Source organism: Cricetulus griseus, chromosome 3 (assembly GCF_003668045.3).
Source record: "Cricetulus griseus strain 17A/GY chromosome 3, alternate assembly CriGri-PICRH-1.0, whole genome shotgun sequence".
NCBI classification, from domain to species: Eukaryota; Metazoa; Chordata; class Mammalia; order Rodentia; family Cricetidae; genus Cricetulus; species Cricetulus griseus.
Window position 1 is genome coordinate 112,193,484 of NC_048596.1, and position 21,938 is coordinate 112,215,421.

A 21,938-nucleotide genomic window follows, 5' to 3' on the forward strand; every position below is an offset into this window, starting at 1 on the left:
CCCCATGTCAATAGTTTGCTTGAGAGTCATTGTAAATAATTTGTACAATTTCCATATGGATTATATCTTATTAGCTGATTCTAGTGTAGATACTTTAGAAAGGTTTGAAGAAGTGAAGAAAGTCCTGCCTTGCTGGGAATTACAAATTGCTTTAAAAGTACAAACAGGAGTTTCTATTAATGACAAGATATAAAATAGATCTACAAAAAATTCAACCACAAATGGTACAAATCAGGAGGCATATTGTACAAATCAATTGCATATTCTGAATGGCTTTCAAAAATTGCTGGGAGATGTTACCTGCCTATGGGTCACTAATGGAGTAATATTTCAAGAACTGAGTAATTTGTTTCAAACATTAAAAGATGACAAGGACTTAAGTAGACCAAGGGAATTATTAGCTGACTCTGACAGAGAATTGGACTTGGTGAAAATAATTACAGGATGAACATGTGGATCATTTGGATACAGAGCTTGACTGAATTTTGGTTATTTTACCCTATATGCCTTACCCTACACAGACTTTAATGCACAGAAAATATATTATCTTAAAAATGGATATTTTTACCACATAGAGTAAAAAATTAAAAAGTTATTTGGAAAAGCTTTTGAGTTGATTCTAAAGGGAAAATGGAGACTTCAACAAGTAAAAGTAATGGCCTAAGAGAAATTATAGTAACTTTTACTAATGTTGAAATTGCCTTTTTATGGGTAGAAAATGAACATTGGCAAAGAGCTTTGAGTGACTTTTGGGGAGAGATTAACAACAGATATCCTCAAAACAAGAGATTTTGATTCATAAAAAAAAAAAAAAAACAACTGGGTCCTTCTTCACATGGTATGGGGAACACCAATTACTGAAACACTACATTCTATATTGATGCAAATAAATCAGGAAAGAAAGCTTATAAATTAGAAAATTTAAGTAAAGTTACTGAAAGCCCTTATGATTCATTTCAAAAGACAGAATTATATGCCATTCTCATGTACTAATGGATTCTACAGCAACTCTCAATATAGTTGCTGACTCTATGCAGAAAGAATTGTTTTACCCATAAAAACTGCTGATCTTATTTATTGTGATTCAGAATTGACTTTCTTATTTATACCATTCTAGGAAATAGTCAGGAATAAGAATCATTCCATATGTTTACGTGTATCACACATAAGATCATATATGGACCTGCCAGGTCTTCTAGCACAAGATAATGATAAAAAAATGGTCAGTTATTAGTTGGAAATTTCTAGAGGTCTTGGAATTTCATAAAAGCTCCATATCAATAGCAAAATTTAAGAAGGGATTTTTCCATTACCTGTCAACAAGCAAAGGAAATTGTAAAAACTTGTGCTACTTTCTCCTTGTATAATCAAACTTCATTATCTGCAGGAAGTAACCCTAAAGGTAAGCAAAGAAATGAAATTTGGAAATGGATATGTTTCATTTTACAGAATTTGAAGAATTAAGATATGTATACTATACCATAGATATTTATTCAGGATATAGAGGGCAAACCATTTGTTCTAGGAAATCCTGAGTAAATATCTATGGTATGGTATACATATTTTAATTTTTCAAATTCTGCAAAATGAAATATATCCACTTCCAAATTTCCCTTCTGAACAGGCTGAAGTCATGGCCGTCATGGGGATATATATACAAATTAAGGCTAACAATGCTCTAGCATATGTCTCTAGTAAAATGAAGCACTTTTTGCATTTTACATTATAAAGCATATTACAGGCTTGCCACAAAATCCAATATGACGAGAGGTTGTAGAAATATCTAATCACATTTTAAAATAATTTTAATAAACGTAAAGTGGTAATAAAGACCTTCAGATATATAATACATAATGTATTAATACCTTTTAATTTTTAAATGCTAATGAGAAAGGAATGTCAGCTGTGGAGAGACATTGGAAAATAGAAAAAACAAAACTACTGAAATAAATCAGTGAGTGTACTTTAAAGAAGTGTTGACCTCAAAATGGAAACCAGGATATGTGCTATCTTGGGTTTTGCTTTTGTTTCCACAGGAGAAAAAATTACAGATATCATCAAATTTGAAAAAGATATGGTTTGAACAGGAGAGACCTCTTAATAAGGAGAAATGATAGTTGATCAACTGATGTGACAATTCAACACATTGAAAGGAAAACATACAAAATAAGTGTTGGGGCAGAGTTCTGTATTTGTCTTTATGGGAAAACAGAAATACTCACATTGAAGAAGTCAAAGTGTTTTGGACATATAGACACCTAAAGCAGAAGGGAAAACTATGGAAAAAATTACAAAGTAAGAAAATGTCTGGGGTAATTGCACAATTATTCTCTACATGGTAAAAATCTCACTAGCTAAAGGAAAATTTCTTTACTTCTCAAAACATTTGTAGTCCCAACCCAACTAAAAATAAAGCTGGCTTTGTGTTGGCATTCGGCTCTCTCATTCTTTAAATCCAAGCATCCTGTTAAAAGAAAATTTCAAATAGTCCTTGAGAGTTTGTTTGGAGGTTCTAGCAGGGGAACACAGGTCACTCATATAACCTTGATCAAAGACATGTCCTCCTCTACTTGGGGAAGGTCGACCTCTTTGACCTAGTGTGCAGCTTCAGGAGGGACACACATGTACTCCACAAAATTTGAAAATCTAAAGGAAATGGACAATTTTCTGGATAGATATCACTTTCCAAAATTAAAATCAAGAACAGATAAGCAATTTAAACAGACATATAACTCCTAATGAATTAGAAGCAGTCATCAAAAGGCTAGCAACCACGAAAAAGACCAGGGCCAGATGATTTCAGTGCAGAATTCTACCAGAAATTTAAAGAAGAGCTAATACCAGTATTCCTCAAATTGTTATACATAATAGCAGCAGAAGGTTCATTGCCAAACTCTTTTTATGAGGCTACAATTACATTGGCACCCAAACCAAATATACACAACTATGCTATAGAACTACAGACCAATATCCCTTATGAACATGGATGTAAAAACATTCAACAAAATACTGGCAAATCGAATCCCAGAACACATCAGAGAAATCATCCACCATGATTAAGTTGGCTTCATCCCAGAAATGCAGGGATGGTTCAACATATGAAAATCCATCAATGTAATGCACCATATAAACAAACTGAAAAAAGAAAAACCACATGATCATCTTACTAGATGCTGAAAAAGCCTTTAACAAAATACAACATCCCTTCATGATAAAGGTCTTGGAGATATCAGGAACAACAGGAACATACCTAAACATGATAAACGCAATATACAGCAAACCAATAGCCAACATCAAACTAAATGGAGAGAAACTTGATATAATTCTTCTAAAATCAGGAACAAGACAAGGCTGCCCACTCTGTCCTATCTCTTCAATATTGTACTTAAAGTGCTAGATAGAGCAATATGACAATAAAAGGAGATCAAATGGATATAAATTGGAAAGGAGGAAGTCAAACTTTCACTATTAGCAGATGATATGAAAGTTTACATAAATGATATTAAATACTCTACCAGGGAACTACTACAGCTGATAAACACATAGTTACAACACAGTGGAGGAGAGCTGGTTATCCAGCAGGAATATAAGAGCATCTGGTGATATGACATGGATTTCCCCTACTGTCTTATAATCATTGTGTATGAATTTGATATTAATAAAAGACAAAATAATCCCCAAGCTTCCCACTTTAAATACTTAGTTGGGTCACATTTCAGTTAAGTCATTCTCATGGTACCACAACTGCCCTGGAATGTGTGAAAAAGAAGAAAATTAGGAACAACTTTTGCGCCAGTTTTGCACCTCTGTATTAGGAACAATAGTGTTTTTTAATCCCTCCATTTCTTCTAATCTACTTTAGGGTACTTTTAAATATTGGTGTAAGTTTGAAACTGATATTCTAAAAAGGTGAAACTCATTTTTCTTTGAAACTAGATTTGGTCTATATTCTTTTTTACAAACAAATATTCATGCCATTGAATGCAACACTGAACTATGACACTGTCATATGTGTAGATTATATTTATTGGGACACTTTAGGAAATACTTATGACACAGTATTCTTGAGCATATAACAAGACATTGAACTAAAGACAAATGTTTTATATCCCCTGATAGATTTTTTTTGTTTTGTTTTTGGTTTTTCTAGATAGGGTTTCTCTGTGTAGCTTTGGAGCCTATCCTGGCACATGCTCTGGAGACCAGGCTGGCCTCAAACTCACAGAGATCTGCCTGCCTCTGCCTCCAGAGTGCTGGGATTAAAGGCATGTGCCACCAATGCCTGGCCCCCTGATAGATTTTCTTAAACCACATCATCTTTCTTATATTTAACACTATGTGACACTATACTCATTTTGCGGCAGTATTAGTAATAATGTTCAAGGACTTTAATAAGAAACTTGAAATCTTTAGAGTAAAGTGAAAATCTGGAGGATAAAATGAGTACCAAGCTATTTTGTACCATGAGTATAGCAATTATGTATTTCCTGCACATCTCAGAAAATCATACCACTATGTATGAATAACATCTTGTTCAGTCTAAGGAAATCAATCCAATCTCAAGACGAGAGATATTTTTCTACACTTAATCACTTAACAGAAATTTACAAATGATTGTATAATATCTTATGGGAACAGTTCCAATCTTCAATCTGTTGTTCCTCTGCAAGTAAGAATGCTTCTGTTTTGGTGTGATGGAATGGTATAAACTAATGTAAGAAAATCATGCTAAATTCAACCTAGAAAAGGACAAACATAACTGACTTTCTTCTGGGAATATTGAAAACAATAGGCAAGAAGGGACAAGATTTTTTTTCTGTGAAGGCTAATTGGTCATTATCAAATTAAGCCTCCCATATTCTTTATAGTAATGAGTGAGACTTTGGTAACTGTATATGTAAAGAAATAAAGTGGTGTTAAGTACCATAATGAGAACAATGTCTGTGTATTTGTTTGAAAACCTAGTCTGTAGTATAATACTTAAATATTTATTTCAAGCCTCAAACTGCCCATATTATGACCCCTCTTACACGTTATGGTAATTACAATTTTGTGCTTGTTTCTTTTTAGTTCTACCATGTTATCCATTTTCTTTATGTAGAGGACATTAAACAATGGGATGTGATTAAACATATTACAAGTTTCAACATACCACTTATTCTATATCTATTTTTTCAACATTATCTCCTCTCAACCTGTTATTTTGTTTACTGATAATCTCCTATGTCCTATGAGAGATGTTAATATGTGAGTGGCTCTGGGAACATTCAATGTAGCTTAGACTATTACCTATTTTCAAATTAAATTAGGAAAAATACACCTATTCCATAGTAACATCATTTGTATAATCTCAAGTTCTATTTGCTCCAATCAAAACTAAAGTTTCTTTATCATTAAGCATATACGTTTATACTCTTCCCCTTTAGTTATTCATTATAAAAAACAATAATACATACTACCAACATTAGAAGTTAATTAATAAAACTCAGGCCAATTCACAGATCTATACTATTCAATCACAAAAATAGAAATGAAGAAAGGCGGTGCTACTCTGGATTTTTTTTTTTCGATACAGGGTTTTTCTGTGGCTTTTGGAGGCTGTCCTGGAACAACTAGCTCTTACAGACCAGGCTGGTCTCGAACTCACAGAGATCCGACTTACTCTGCCTCAGGAGTGCTGGGATTAAAGGCATGCACCACCACTGCTGGGTTCCAGTGCTACTCTTTTTCTTTTGTTGTTGTTTACTTGATTTTTTGTTTTGTTTTGCAGATTTTTTATTTGAATTAGAAACAAGATTGTTTTGCACGTCAATCCCAGTTCCCTCTCCCTCCCCTCTGACCCTATCACTCCTGCCCAACTAAAACCCTACCTATCACATATCATTTCTGCTCCCCAGGAAGGGTGAGGCCTTCCACAGTGTCATCAGAGTCTATCATATCCTTTGGGACAGGGCCTAGTCCCACCCCTGTGTGTCTTGGCTCAGGGAGTATCCCTCTATGTGGAATGGGCTCCCAAAGTCCACACCTATGCTAGGGATAAGTGATCTGATCTACTACAGGAAGCCCCATAGATTTCTGAGGTCTCCTCACTGAAACCCACATTGCTGGGGTCCAGTGCTACTCTTATAGATGCAAAGCAGACTAATCACAAAGTTTCAGGATAGAAAGTGTCAGTGTTAGTGATAGTTTGGTGGTTTGAAAGAAAATGGCCCCCAAACAAGTGGCATATTAGGTGATGGGGCCTCGTGGGAGAAAGTGTGGCATTGCTGGAAAAAGTGTGTCACTGTGGAGGAGGGCTTTGAAGTCTTTTCCTCAAGCTTCCTCCTGGTGTCAGTCAACTTCCTGCTGCCTGGAAGCCAAGATTTAGTAGTCTCAGCTCCATCACCACATCTGCCTTCCTGCTGCCATGCTCACTCACTGACATGAAGATAATGAATCTGAACCTTTGAAATGGCAAACAAGCCACCCGAATTCACAGTGTATTTTCCCATAAAAAGTTACCCAAACTAAGAGGAAGTTGGTACTAGGGACTGGGGTATTAATATGCTAGACCTGATCATGTTTTCGCTTGGAGGAATTTAGACTTTGGAAATTTGGGTTTGGAAAGCAGTGGATTGTTTTAAACACTGGTTAGAGGGCCATGCTAATAATAACATGAAAGCCAAAGATGCTAAGTGTTATTTGAACAGTTGTGGACTCAATTAAGAGGTTCTAGATAAGAATTTTGTATGTTGCCTAGAGATTGTTCTAGTAATGTTCTGGAGAAGAATATAGTTGCCTTTGCCCTTTTCCAACGAGTCTAACTGGGGTTAAAATGAGCAGTTTTTGGTTGATTCTATTGGCAGTAGTAATCTCAAGACAGCCTAGTATAGATTCTATCATATGGTTTTGAGTGTTAACTCTAATAAAAATTCAAAAGGACCAAGGTGAGCAGGATAAATTACAAAATATAAATTTCAAGGAGATAAAGAATACCAGGAAGTGGAATGGTTCTAAATCCTATGGTCAAGGAGATACCCATTAAGTAATGGGAGGGGTAAACTCAGGGCAAGATACCACTTAGGTAAGTTTCCAACTTTTGAAAAGGAGGTATAGAAAATCATAGAGCCACCTGTGGCGGGGCACACCTTTCATCCCAGCATCCAGAATGCAGAGGAAACTCACAGATCTCTAAGTTTGGTCTAAAGAGAAAGTTCAAGGACATACAAGATTAGGAAAACATAAAGCTGGTGAAATTCTAATTGAACAGTGAGTCATGTTCCAGCCCCAGTAAGTGTCAGAATTTGGCAGGATTAGTCATGTGGATCTGGTTTTAGAGTTGAGGATAGAAGAAAAAATTATGGAATTTGCTTCCATGTGCAAAGAAAGATTCTGAGGCTAAGCAAGTGTTAGAGGTGTCCCTGAATGGAGGCCTAGTAGAGAGGCTGTTTTGTGAAGCTGTGATACTGAACCCTGGATTGCCTAGGAGAAACCCCAGGTATTAGAAATGCAAGCATCCTGGAATAATGGCTAAGCATAGCATCTAACAGGGAGCAGAACCAGACCAAGAGAAAGACATGTGTTGCAGTCAATAAATGAAATTGGAGAATGGAATTAGGGACCTGAAGAGCATCTCAGCATCAGAGGTGGAGATGCAGAGTTTGGAGCATGCACAAGTGGGTTTTGGTCTTATTTGGTCAGGTATTTCCTTATTGTGCTCCCATCCATTGGTTTTGGATTGGTAATGAATATCCTGTGGCATTATAGGTTGGAAATATATGATCTGGTTTTTTATTTTGATTTTTATAGAAGGATTACAGTTAAGAGACTGTTATGAATCTCAAAGGAGTCTTGGACTTTAAAACAATTTGGGACTCTTACAGATTATGGGCACTGTTGAAGTTGCACTTAATGTATTTTTTTTTTTGTATTGTGATATGTGTATAAGCCTTTGGGGGCCAGCTAGTGGATTGTGGTCTTTTGAAATAAAGTAGTCCTCAAATGGAGTGGTACTATTAATAGGTGTGACCTTGTAGGATCATGATTACATGATCTTTTTGAAATTTAATTGAGATATAATTTTATAGTAAAGGGGATAAAATGTTCAATTCTAAAACACAGCTATAATATAGATAGCATATGTATATGCATATATATGCATGTATATTATATCTTGTGGGAAACATTTTGGTATTATGCCTAAATACTTACTAATAATATTTAAAATTTTGGCTACAGAACCCTATATCCTACACACTTAATTTTCACCCTTCTAACTTTTAGGATTAATAATCTCCTAAATCATGTTTGGAATGATTATGTTTATCTACACAATTTTAGATGATAGCACTGCATGAATCACTCCTTAATATTCTGTTTTATTTTATGTCTTTCATTTTCAAAGATTATTTACCAACTGGGAAAATGCTTTTGTATTTGTTCTCTAAATAAATGTCGCTGTGTTTAATGTTTTTCATAAACATATTTAAGTCTGGCCTATGTAGATATGCCATAAACCTCATCAAAGTTTGTTTCCACATGCCTTGTTGAACATTACTAATTAATATTGTGATGAATTCTAGTATATAAATGAAACAGCTGGTATGAGTTCTTAACTTGAATTGAAAAATGTATTTAATATACTGTATTAATATTCTGCATCCACAGTTTTCACAAATAGAGTCCCTCAGAAGGATTGGTGTTATACCCAGTTCCTGCCCATGGTATTACAATTCTGAGTTGAGTTAGTATTTCTTTGTGTGCGGTAAAACAAATCAGAAGTCACAGGTGCCCACTCCTCTACTGACTTACTTAAACAAAATTTCTGTGACTAAGCAATAGCCTTTTGTGGCTTTAGTTATTCACTAGAACTGGTAATCTCAATGATTGAGATTACCCTCAAAGAAAGGGTAGTTTATTGTATGCATGTGACTTTTTATATTTCCAGAATTACTATAGTTTTTATTTGAGGTTCACTAAACTTCTTGCATACTGATGAGCCAAACTTCAGTTTGGCCTTTTTTATGTGGCACCTTTGATATGAGGATTTGATACACACATTGTGGTGTGTTTATACTATTGGGATTGCAGAATCCCATTTTTTTCTGATATTTTTTCTTGTTTATTAAGGACATGATATAAATACTTTTGGCCAACATTTTCTACCATCAAGAATCATAGTGCTGTTAGGGATGCAAAACTGTCAATCAACCTGTATTCACATCAAGTTAAAACTCCAAATATGTAAGCACATATACAACTGTCATGTTTTGAATATAACTGAATAAGGAACATTTGTTTTGATTGTTGGTTAACAATTTGATATAATGTATTTTGATGAAATTGTTCCACTCCTTCAAGTCTTTTTTTTAAACATCAATTATAATTCGAACTTACTTTAAACACTTGTATATGTGTCCATCCACTTGAAAATGAAAAACCCACAAGAGGACACACCCTTAAAAACTGACTCTCGTCTTTAAGATGTATTAATGTATACTATTGATCCATTTTAACAATGTTTTCTATGGAGGGGGGATTTGAATTTAGATTATTTGTTTCATATATAGATAGAAGTTTTACACAGCACAGCAAATTCATGACTTTGAATAAAGCAAATGAAACCTACAAAATACTGATAATTAGAACCAAATATGAAAAGAAGATTATAAAATTATTGAGGACCAATAGAAGTACTGAAATTAATGGATTTTTCTTTATGTTTTAATAAATTGGTGGAAACAAATTTTGGCCTGAAAAATGAACAGAATCTTGAAATTTAATAATATCCCATCACATTCATGCTTTGGAGCAGAAGACAATGTGGTATGTTGAGGAAGAAATAATCTCCAGTAAACTTCAGCTTTTCTGGAGATTAAAATGAAAAGTCCGATCTCATGAGTAAAGGGTCATCAATAAATTAGGAAATGCAAAAATATTAATGATGTTACATGAATATCAGTAAATAATCAAAAATGTGATATGGATACATTTAAATATGAAATGAATGAACAGTAAGAGTTCAAGGAAATTGAACATTGAATCCATAAGAACAAGTGTAAATTATAAAAATTTATTTGGAAAACTAAAATTTCTGTAATTTAAGACTTTAATTCCCCACCATAGTAACACCACTACTTTAAGTGGAAAATTCAAATTTAACCTGGAGACATCATCATCATCCATCAATAAAATAATCACAGAATGGGAGGTCACTAGGAAAGAATGAAGTTTGTTTTTAAATCAGAAATCTAGGATCATGAATAGGATGTTCAGATGAATGAGTACGAATTAGCTTATCAAATAATCAAAGGGACCATGTGACAAGAATAAAGCTCAGTTCTCCTAATAAATCATCACTGTTATAATAAATAACATATCACCAAAGATTATACAGCATCAAAATAAATGAAGGAAGACAAGTATGTATAAAGTAGACATAATTGTGTTATTTGCATTACTTATAGATTTAAACGATTCTCAGAGCTGTAGATATATCAACAGATATATTTGGCTACCCATTCCCTGTATTTGTAACTGAGTCATGAAATTGCTGCTTCTGTGTAAAACTGTATCACTAACAAGTAGCAAATAATATCTACCTATTTTTCATATGCACTATGTATTGAATTCTAAAATTAAAAATGATCAGATTCAATATCTTCTAGGACCTGCTTCTCAATATGTTCACAAAGGAAAAAAAACTGTATGAAAGTTCAAAATCAATGTATCCCACATGAGTGAGCAGCACATCAAAACCTTTTAAAATACCATTACTTAATATCAGCTATCTCACATTCTCATATAGCACAGTAACAGGACTTGTCTAACTTTAACAATGGGAAAAATGAGCATTTCATAAAGGAATACTATTATTATGACTTCATGTTATTATATTTTGAGCAAATCTCTAATGGTCTCTTTGCTTACTTTTTAGATTATCAAATAAGAATATCCCCTTGATTTTGTCTCCATTTTGCTCTTGAAGATATCAACAAGGACCTACATATTCTGCCCAACATTTCTCTACTAGTTGAAGTCGAATACAGGCTACTGGATGATTGGAGAAAGAATAGTTTATCTACAAAAATAGGTGAAATTCTTCCTAACTTCTACTGTATAAATCAAAGAAGATACTTAGTTGTACTTACAGGACTATATGGCTATCATCTATTATGCTTGGACCACTTCTGTACATCACCAACAGGCCAGAAGTAAGATAGGGTAGATTTTTTTTTAGTTCTAGTTAGGGAACAAGCTTATTTCAAGTCCCTTCTCCCTCTCCCTCCCCTCACCCCCAACATCCTCCTCCACCCCCCGCCCACCCCCACCCCATCCACCCACCACTCCCCAGGCAGGGTAGGGCCCTCAACAGGGGCTCTGCAAAGTCCACCAAGTCTTCCTATGCTGGTCCTGGGCCCTTCCCCATGTGTCCAGGGCCAGAGTGTAACCCTTCACATGGATTGGGCTCTCAAAGTACCTTCTTGCACCAGGGAAGAATACTAATCCACCACCAGAGGCTCCCTGGAGTGCAGAGGCCTCCTTATTGACATCCATGTTCAGGGGTCTGGAGCAATCTTGTACTGGCCTCCCTGACAGCATCTGGGGTCAATGTGCTCTCCCTTGTTCAGGGAGAGCACATCAACTATTCCTGTGGGTTTCTCCAACCTGGTACAGACCCCTTCGTTCTTCATTCCTCCCTCTCTTCAACTAAATTGCAGATTGTGGCTCAGTGTATATCTGTGGATGTCTGTCTCTGCTTTCATCAGCCACTTGATGAGGGCTCTAGGATGGCATAAAGAGAAGTCATCAATCTCATTTTAGTTGAAGGGCTTTTGGGTTATCCTCTCCACCTTGCCTGGATTGTCAGCTGGTGTCATCCTTGTAGGTCTCTGGAGATCTCCCTGGTTCCAGATCTCTTCTTGAACCTATAGTGGCTCCCTCTGATATGGTATCTCTCATCATGCTCTCTTTCCTCTATTCTTCCCCCAACTCAATGTTTCTGCCCCTCCATTTCCTCTCTTCTACTCCTCTTTTTTTGCTCTTATTGTAGCAGCTTCTCCCCCCCCCACATTCATGCTCCCAATTAGTTCGGGAGTTCATGCCACTTCCATTCCTGGGGACAATTTATCACTTAGAGTCCTTCTTGTTTCCTAGTTTCTTTGGTGAAGAGCATTATAGACTGGTAATCCTTTGCTCTATGTCTAAAATTCATATATCAGTGAGTACATACCATGTTTGTCTTTTTGTGACTGGGTTACCTCACTCAGGATGGTGTCCTCTAGTTCCATCCATTTGCCTGCAAATTTCAAGATTCCATTGCTTTTTTCTGCTGAGTAGTACTCCATTGTATAGATTACCACATTTTCTCAGTCCATTCTTCAGTTGAGGGGCATCTAGGTTGCTTCCAGGTTCTGGCTATTGCAAACAATGCTGCTATGAACATGGTTGAACATATGTCCTTGTTGTATGGACATGCCCTATTTGGGTATATACCCAAGAGAGGAATGGCTGGATCTTGAGGTAGACTGATTCCCATTTTTCTGAGCAACCGCCATACTGATTTCCAGAGTGGTCTTACAAGTTCACACTCCCACCAGCAATGGAGGAGTGTTCCTTTTTCTCCACATCCTCTCCAGCATAGATTGTCATTGGTATTTTTTATTTTAGCCATTCTGACAGGTGTGAGTTGCATTTCTCTGATGGCCAATTATTTTGAGCACTTTCTTATGTGTCTTTCAGCCATTTCAGATTCCTCTGTTGAGAATTCCCTATTTAGTTCTGCACCCCACTTTTTAACTTCATTGTTTGGTGTTTTGGTGGCTAGCTTCTTGAGCTCCTTATATATTTTGGAAATCAGTCCTCTGTCAGATGTGGGATTGGTGAAGATATTTTCCCATTCTGTGGGTGGTCATTTTATCCTACTGACTGTTTCCTTTGCCTTGCAGAAGCTTCTCAGTTTCCGGAGGTCCCATTTACTAATTGCAGACCTCAGTGTCTGTGCTACTGGTGCAATGTTCAGGAAGTGGTCTCCTGTGCCAATTTGTTCAAGGGTAATTCCCACTTTCTCTTCTAGAAGATTCACTGTGGCTGGATTTATGCTGAGATCTTTGATCATTTGCACTTAAGTTTTGTGCATGGTGACAGGTATGGATCTATCTGAAATTTTCTGCATGTCCGAAACCAATTGTACCAGCACCATTTGTTGAAGATGCTATCTTTTTTCCATCGTATAGATTTAGCACCTTTGTCAAAAATAAGGTATCCATAGGTGCCTGGGTCAATATCAGGGTTTTCAATTCAATTCCATTGGTCTATCAGTCTATTTTTGTGCCAATACCAAGCTGTTTTCAGAACTATGGCTCTATAGTAGAGCTTGAAGTCAGGGATGGTGATGCCTCCAAAAGATCCTTTATTGTAAAGAGTTGTTTTGGCTATCCTGGGCTTTTTATTTTTCAATATAAGGTTGAGTATTGTTCTTTTAATGTCTGTGAAAAACTGTGTTGGGATTTTGATGGGGATTGCATTGAATCTGTAGATTGCTTTTGGCAGGATTGCCATTTTTACAATGTTAATTCTACCTATCCTAGAGCATGGGAGATCTTTCCATTTTCTGGTATCTTCTTTAATCTCTTTCTTTAAAGTCTCAAAGTTCTTATTGTACAGATCTTTCACTTTTTTGGTTAGTGTTACCCCAAGATATTTTATGTTGCTTGTGGATATTGTGAAAGGTGATGTTTCCCTGATTTCTTTCTCATTGGATTTATCATCTGTATATCGTAGGGCTACTGATTTTTTTGAGTTAATTTTGTATCCTGCTAGCTTGCTGAAGGTGTTTATCAGCCGTAGGAGTTCCCTGGTAGAGTTTTTCGGGTCACTAATGTAGAATATTATGTCATCTGCAAATAGTGAAAGTTTGACTTCATCCTTTCCAATTTGTATCCCTTTGATCCCCTTTTCTTGTCTTATTGCTATAGCCAGAACTTCAAGTACAATATTGAAGAGATATGGAGAGAGTAGAAAGCCTTGTCTTGTTCCAGATTTTAGAGGAAACGCTTTGAGTTATTCTGCATTTACTTTGATGTTGGCTATTGGTTTGGTGTATATTGCATTTCTCATGTTTAGATATGTTCCTGTCATTCCTGTTCTCTCCAAGATCGTTATCATGAAGGGATGCTGGATTTTGTCAAATGCTTTTTCAGCATCTAGTGAGATGATCATGTGTTTCTTCTTTTTCAGTTTGTTTATATAGTGGATTACATTGATGGATTTTTGTATGTTGAACCATCCTTGCATCCCTGGGATGAAGCCTACTTGATCATGGTGGATGATTTTTCTGATATGTTCTTGGATTCGATTTGCCAATATTTTATTGAGTATTTTAGCATCGATGTTCATGAGGGATATCGGTCCGTAGTTCTCTTTCTTAGTCTTCTCTTTGTGTGGCTTGGGTGTCAAAGTGATTGTAGCCTCGTAGAAAGAGTTTGGCAATATCCCATCTGCTTCTATTGTGCGGAACAGTTTGAGGAGTACTGGAATTAGCTCTTGTTTGAATTTCTGGTAGAATTCTGCAGTGAAGCCATCTGGCCCTGGGCTCTTTTTGGTTGGGAGGTTTTGATTACTGCCTCTATCTCGTTAGGGGTTATAGGTCGATTTAAACTGTTTATCTGATCTTGATTTAATTTTGGTAAGTGATATTTATCCAGAAAGCTGTCCATTTCCTTTAGATTTTCCAATTTTGTGGAATACAGGTTTTCAAAGTATGACCAAAAATTCTCTGGATTTCCTCAGTGTCCGTTGTTATATCCCCTTTTTGTTTCTGATTTTGTTAATTAGCATGCTCTCTCTCTGCCTTTTGGTTAGTTTGGCTAGAGGTTTGTCTATCTTATTGATCTTCTCAAAGAACCAACTCTTTGTTTCATTGATTCTTTGTACTGTTTTCCTAGTTTCTACTTTGTTGATTTCAGCTCTCAGGTTGATTATTTCCTGGCGTCTATTCCTCCTTTGTGTGTTTGCTTCTTTTTGCTCTAAAGCTTTCAGTTGTTCTGTCAATTCTCTAATGTTACTTTCCTTCAGTTTCTTCATGTGAGCACTTATTGCTATGAACTTCCCTCTTAGCACTGCTTTCAGGGTGTCCCATAAGTTTGGGTATGTTGTGTCTACATTCTCATTAAATTCTAGGAAGTCTTTAATTTCTTTTTTTATTTCTTCCTCAACCCAGGAATGGTGCAATTGGGTGTTATTCATTTTCCACGCAAATGTAGGTTTTCTGCAATTCGTATTGCTGTTGAATTCTAGCTTTAATGCATGGTGGTCTGATAAGATACAGGGGTTATTTCAATACTTTTGTAACTGTGGAGGTTTGCTTTGCTGCCAACTATGTGGTCAATTTTTGAGAAGGTTCCATGTGGCGCTGAGAAGAAGGTATATTCTTTTGTGTTTGGATGGAATGTTCTATAGATATCTGTTAAACCCAGTTGTGTCATAACTTCTGTCAGATCCTTTGTTTCTTTGTTAAGTTTCTGTCTAGTGTTTCTGTCCAATGGTGTAAGGGGGTTTTGAAGTCTCCTACTATAAGTGTGTGTGGTTTTATGTGTGGTTTGAGCTTTAGTAATGTTTCTTTACAAATGTGGGTGCTTTTGTATTAGGGGCATAGATGTTCAGGACTGAGACTTCATCTTGATGGACTTTTCCTGTGATGAGTATGAAATGCCCTTCTTCATCTCTTTTGATTGCTTTCAGTTTAAAGTCTAATTTGTTAGATATTAGGATTGCTATCCCAGCTTGTTTCTTGAGCCCATTTCATTGGAAAATTTTTTCCCATCCTTTTACTCTGAGGTATCGCCTGTCTTTGAAGTTGAGGTGTGTTTCTTGTAAACAGCAGAAGGATGGATTCTGTCTTTGTATCCATTCTGTTAGCCTATATCTTTTTATGGGTAAGTTAAGACCATTGACATTTAGGGATATTAATGTCCATTGTTCATTGGTTCTTGTTTGTTTTGGATTTATTGTTGGTGGTACCATTGCGTGTGGATTTTGCCCTCCTGTTTCTTTTTGTGTTTGGTAAAATTAGATTATCTATTGCCAGTTATTTTGTGAGTGTAGTTGTGTTCGTTGGGTTGGAGTTTTCCTTCCAGAGCCTTCTGTAGTACTGGATTTGTGGATATGTATTGTCTAAATCTGTTTTTGTCATGGAATATCTTGTTTTCTCCATCTATAGTGATTGAAATTTTTGCTGGGTACAGTATTCTGGGTTGACATCCATGCTCCCTAAGTGCTTGGAGGGTATCTATCCAAGACCTTCTGGCTTTCAGAGTTTCCATTGAGAAGTCGGGTGTGATTCTAATTGGTTTGCCTTTATATGTTACTTGGCCTTTTTCCTCTGCAGCTCTTAATGTTTTCTCTTTATTCTGTAGATTTGGTGTTTTGATTATTATGTGTTGGGGGGATTTCTTTTTGTGGTCCAGTCTGTTTGGTGTCCTGTAAGCTTCTTGTACTTTCATAGGCATATCCTTCTGTAGGTTGGGGAAGTTTTCTTCTATGATTTTGTTGAATATGTTTTCTGTACCTTTGAGCAGTGTTTCTTCACCTTCTTCTACACCTAAGATAGGGTAGATTGTTTTTTTATGAAAAAATGCTTCATTTCATTCTGATTTTCATACCAATGCAGACTTAAAAAAAAATAGGTTTATGTTTAATGTGATGCATATAATACTAACCAAAAAAGTGAAACACATGTACAGTAAGAACTTTGAGTCTTTAAAGATACTTTATGTTGTATGTGGTGATTGTAAAGGGTTATGTTTCTCTGATTTATTTCTCCACCAATGTGTCATCGGTGTATAGTAAGGCTATGGATTTTTTTGAGTTAATCTTGTATCCTGCCACTTTGCTGAAGGAGTTCCCTGGTAGAGTTTTTCGGGTCACTAATGTAAACTATCATATTGTCTGCAAATAGTGAGAGTTTGACTTCTTCCTTCCCGAATTGTATTCCCTTGATCTCCTTTTGTTGCCTTATATTATGTGTAACCTAGAAATGACGAACTTATGGGAACAGAGAGCAGAATTGTGGCTATTAGGCTTCAATGTGGGTTTTTTAACAATGGGGAAATGATTGGTTTAAGGATATAAAACTGCAGTTGGACAAGAGGCATGGACTCTGTGAAGTCTTGAGGCCTACTGAGAGCATGATAAATATGGTTGGTAACAATATGCTATATTTTAAAAGTTGTTAGATAGTATACTTTAAGTGTTCTCAAAACAAAAATGATGAATATGTGTGATATAACATGTTAATTGGTTTAATTTAGCCATGCCATTGTGAACATACTGTATTGTGTATCATAATTGCGTATGACTTTATTTATGAACTAAATAAATGAATGAAAAAAGAAAACAATATGCATCTCACATTTAATATATCTTATACACAAACCACTGATTCTCCTGAAGATTCTAAAGCCCTGAGGAAGCTGACTGTCTGTTTAAGAGATTGAAGCACTTGTGAACAATTAAGTAAAATGCACTAAATAAAAGCAAGTAATTCTTCTATATTTTAACATAGACGACATCAATTCCTTAGCTGATTGTGGGTAGCATTTAGAAGACATAAGATGGTTAATGTCTAAACAACTCCATTGGAATATCATTCTGGTATGTAAGTGTAAAAGAATTAACCTCAGTGAGAAGCTGGTATTTTCAAAACATAAAGTTGTTCCACATATGTAGATTTTTCCATCTAATGTAGTAGTACTAGGCATTCGCTCACATTTCTTTGATAGATGAATAGAAATTAGAGGCAATCTATTTTTCATATAGCTGCTCTAGATGTATAGGAATAATTAAAACTAGCATAATAAATGTTTCTGATGGTCCTTTTCCTGAAGAACATACAATTTATAAACCCTGTTGGAAATGAAGTAAATATGAATCAGAAAGAAAACCAGGATATGGAATATGACATTCACTATACTATGGAATTTTTGCCAAATATTGGACTCAAGGTGAAAATAGGAAAGTTTTCCAAACATTTACCCCATGGTCAATAATTGTATATGCCTGAAGAGGTGATAGAGTGGAACATAAACCACAGGCAGGTGTGTTGGAATTACTTAAAAAATTCTACATGCACCATGAATATCAAAAATCTCAAGATTTACTTGAGCATTCTTCTGGATGAGAGCATTTTCACATAAAGTCATGAACTCACATCCTATATTCCTGAGAATATATTTTTTCAGTAGCATACATTTTCATATATCTATATATTCACAAATCTATGTATCCGTAGCTATGTAAATTAGGTAGACATAGATTATATAATATAAATACACATGAATAAATATAGTCTTCTCACTATGAAAATCAAATACATCATCAACATTTAATAATAAAATAAATAAATGGTACTTCTTATTTGGTGCATATATGTAAAATGATGTTTTTCAGCAATGCAATGTGGTAAGTCATGATAACTATTACCAAGTATGTAAACATTTTTCTTTATACTTCCTTTTATGATTTTTCTCAGATTCCACCCTCAATAGGCAGTGTGCCTTGCAGTCCAGAATTCAGAAAATGCCCTCAGCCAGGGAAGGCAGTCTACTGTTTTGATTGTACCTCATATCCAGAGAATGAAATTACCAACATGACAGATAAATATATTGCATCTGAAAAGATTAATCAGATTAAATAATTTCTACAATTTTTACATGAATCTCAATAATGTCTTATGCAAATTGATGAGATAAATCCGATCATGTAATTGAAACCAATATTCTTCCCTATAAATTACACAACATGTGTCCTGAAATATTATTGAATCATTTAGTAGCAATTATTCACCAAAGTTTCCTTTATAAACTCCTTTAGAGTGCTGAATGTCACTGTAATATTTATTATTTGCTTGGAATTCACTTCTATATAACACATCTACATTTCATCTTGTCTAAGACTTGGGAGCTTCACATCCTTATCTTTCTTTATTTACGCTATGAGATTTGTGATAAATTGTAGATGCTCATTGATGCTACATCCTGCTTGAGAGGCATAGGCTTTGCAGTGTGTTTATGGTAAATAATTCTGTCATTTTTAGGTTGTACTTTCATTTGCAGACTTGCCCACATGTGAGTTTGGAAGCCTGCATATAGAAGAAGAAATCAAAACTTTCAATTTTTTTCTTTTTTTTTTTTTTTTGGTTTTTCGAGACAGGTTTTTTTTGTGGCTTTGGAGGCTCAAAACTTTCAATTTTAATATTGAAAGAAAGTTTTAATGAAAACTTTTCAGGTTGAATAGGTGGGAATATCTTATTAGTGACAAGGTTTCTATAGCTTATTTGGTAGTGATGCTATTGGTAACATAATAGGTAACTAAAGGATGGAAGTACATGCTTTGCAAGTGATGACACAAACATAAATTAAAATTTGCTACTTTATCTGAAGATTAGATGTAAATTACTCCATCCAATTTTAAAATAATAAATTTGGAGATTCATGAGGAGTTCAGAAACAAATAATTCCAGTCAAACATTAAACACATTTTTCAGAGAACCAAGTGAATAATGGGGGGAAAGTTGCATGGAATACTTAATAGAAAATAAATTGATGAAAATTATGATTTAGATATATTAACTTTTGAATATTTGAATACAAAAATAATACACCAATAATTTTAAATTTTGGTAGATGCTTAAGTACATTTTAAAATTTTGAAAATAAAACATTTTTATAACAAATAATTATAAAATGATTAGAAAAAAATTTAAAAAGATGAGTAATATAGCCCAACAGTTTAGATAACATCACATATTAAAATAAGAGTGAACATAAGTAATTGATAAGGAATGTTCAGTCACGAATGTAAAGACTCATTATTGGAATAATATTATTATTTTCAAGTATGATATGTTATAAACATTGAATTGAACACAGTTAAAGATATGATGCTTTTAATTAGATGATTTGTGGGATGGAAATTCTTCCCTCTTTCCTTTATGTAACTAATCAATGTCTTATATGTAGAAAAATGTCACTTCATGCTGTTTCTCTACAAATATATTTTTATTGAGCAAATTGATAATTCAATATTAGATAAAATATTAAAACTAGTAGGTACTGGTTCTTACTAAAATTCATATGTTGAAACCTAATAATAAATACTATATTTTTAACATGTAGAGACTTTAGGTGGTAAAAGATTCATGAAGCCTCTGCTTTTGCTGAGACTATCCATGAAGGCTTTTAAGTAATATATGAGGTTCACTGTATTTCAATACATAAGACCTATATAAGGATATTGGTATGTGATCCCTTGTCTCGAAGCTGATAGACAAACCAAAATACAGATTAAAAACAGCTGTTTTTATGATCTTGTATTTCATAAAATACAGAAACATTAGGAATAAACATGCTTTTATATTCACTAACACATTTTGTTATGGAAACATGAATATACTGTGACAGGCTAACCAATTCTTTTAGCAAATGAAGATGCTTTAATATGCATGACAAATATAAACAATGGATTTGTATAATTGCACATAAAGATGATAGATTTTTGAAATTGCTATTAATTCTTAAAGAAAACCCCAATTTAACTTCCCATCTATCGCAATGGATAAGGAAAACTTGAAAAATAATTTCTAATGCATTAAAATAGCATGTCTGGTGAATAACCAAGAAATAGTAACCCTAATGGTACTTTGCTTCCTGTTTCAGACACGAATTACTTTGTGAAGTGCCCTGATGATCAGTATGCCAACCTTGGAAGAAATCACTGTCTCAAAATAGTTACGACATTCCTGGGATATGAAGACCCTTTGGGAATATCTCTAGCCTGCTTGACCCTGTGCTTCTCTGTTCTCACAGCTATTGTACTTGTTGTCTTTTTGATGCACAAGGACACTCCCACATTCAAGGCCAATAACCAGGATCTCAGCTATGTTCTACTCAACTCCCTCATCTTTTGCTTTCTCTGTTCATTGCTCTTCATTGGCCACCCCAATAATCACATGCATCATGCAGCAGACCATATTTGGTGCAGTATTCACTGTGACTGCTTCTACTGTGTTTGCCAAGACAATTACAGTAGTTCTGGCATTCAAGGTTACTACTCCAGGTAGAAGGATGAGGAGGCTGCTGGTGTCAGGGGCACTGAACTTCATCATTCCAATTTGCACAATTATTCAAATGATTCTATGTGGGATCTGGCTGGGAATTTCTCTTCCACTTTTTGAGGCTGATGTCTATGTTGAAAAAGGACACATTTTGATAGTCTGTAACAAAGGTTCACTTATTTTCTTCTATTGTGTTTGGGATACTTGGGCTTCATTGCCACAGGAAGTTTCTCTGTAGCTTTCCTTGAAGGAAATCTACCTCTCACATTAAATGAAGCAAAGTCCCTCACATTCAGCATGCTGGTGTTCTGCAGTGTTTGGATCACCTTCCTTCCTGTCTACCATAGCACCAAGGAGAAGGCAATGGTAGCTGTGGAAGTCTTCTGTATCTTGGCCTCCAGTGCATGGATGTTCTTTGCAATTTTGTTCCAAAGTGCTTCATTATTTTGTCAAGACCTGAGAAGAATTCCTTTCAACAGTTCAGGATTATGCATTTTAAAGTGGAAAGTGCTCACTAACTTTTACTAATAGACCATAATTAGGCACTTCTTATTACCTAATTTATGTCCAAATATATAATTTATCATCTGAGAAAACGTAGAATATAAACTATGTATTAGATTGACCTAGACCAGATCAAGCTTTGCTATCAGACATTTCTTCATGTATAATGCTGGTTTCTATCTCCATGTCCTTGTTTGTAGTTTAGTAGTTTAATAACTGTGCATTAGTTTATATTTTATTAAGTAACATCTAATGTCTTTTTAAGTATAATTATATTATAGTTGTGTTCTATAATAAATAATTACACTGGGTGAGTATATTGATATGGTTCTAAATAAAGAGA

General features: G+C 35.0%; 1 pseudogene; it reads left to right on the plus strand.

The window, feature by feature from the left end:
* The window catches only part of LOC100753278, a 36,928-nt pseudogene extending 15,319 nt beyond the window's left edge, over nt 1-21,609 (plus strand).
* The last annotated feature ends 329 nt before the right edge of the window (nt 21,610-21,938 follow it).